Here is a 383-nt window from a genome sequence, read left to right as displayed (position 1 = left end):
CTCTGTCTGTGAACAGCCAGAGATTGATCCTTGTGAGTAAGGATCTTGAAGGTTCCTGCAAGTATCCTAATGCAGCGGCAGTGATTCAACAATTTTCCAAAAAGGGCAAGCGTTCCGCAGGACGTTAAGATGGATCGATCTCAAGCCTTCCTCGTTTTTTGGTGCGCTGGGGGGGGGGGGGGGGTGAGCGGTGTAACGTGATGTCATGTACAGGAAATGGACAGCCTGCACAGTTAGGCCCCCTTACCGCGAGGCCTCTCTGCTGATATCAGCAGAAGTTCTAGTAGGGGATTTCGCTTTTGTAACTTGTAAGCTAGAAAAAACAAGAATAATAGATTTCAGATTATATATATACATACGTATAGACACACACACTATGTGAC

The sequence above is a fragment of the Penaeus monodon genome, chromosome 15, assembly GCF_015228065.2.
Source record: "Penaeus monodon isolate SGIC_2016 chromosome 15, NSTDA_Pmon_1, whole genome shotgun sequence".
Lineage (NCBI taxonomy): Eukaryota > Metazoa > Arthropoda > Malacostraca > Decapoda > Penaeidae > Penaeus > Penaeus monodon.
Note: the sequence above shows the minus strand (reverse complement) of the source record.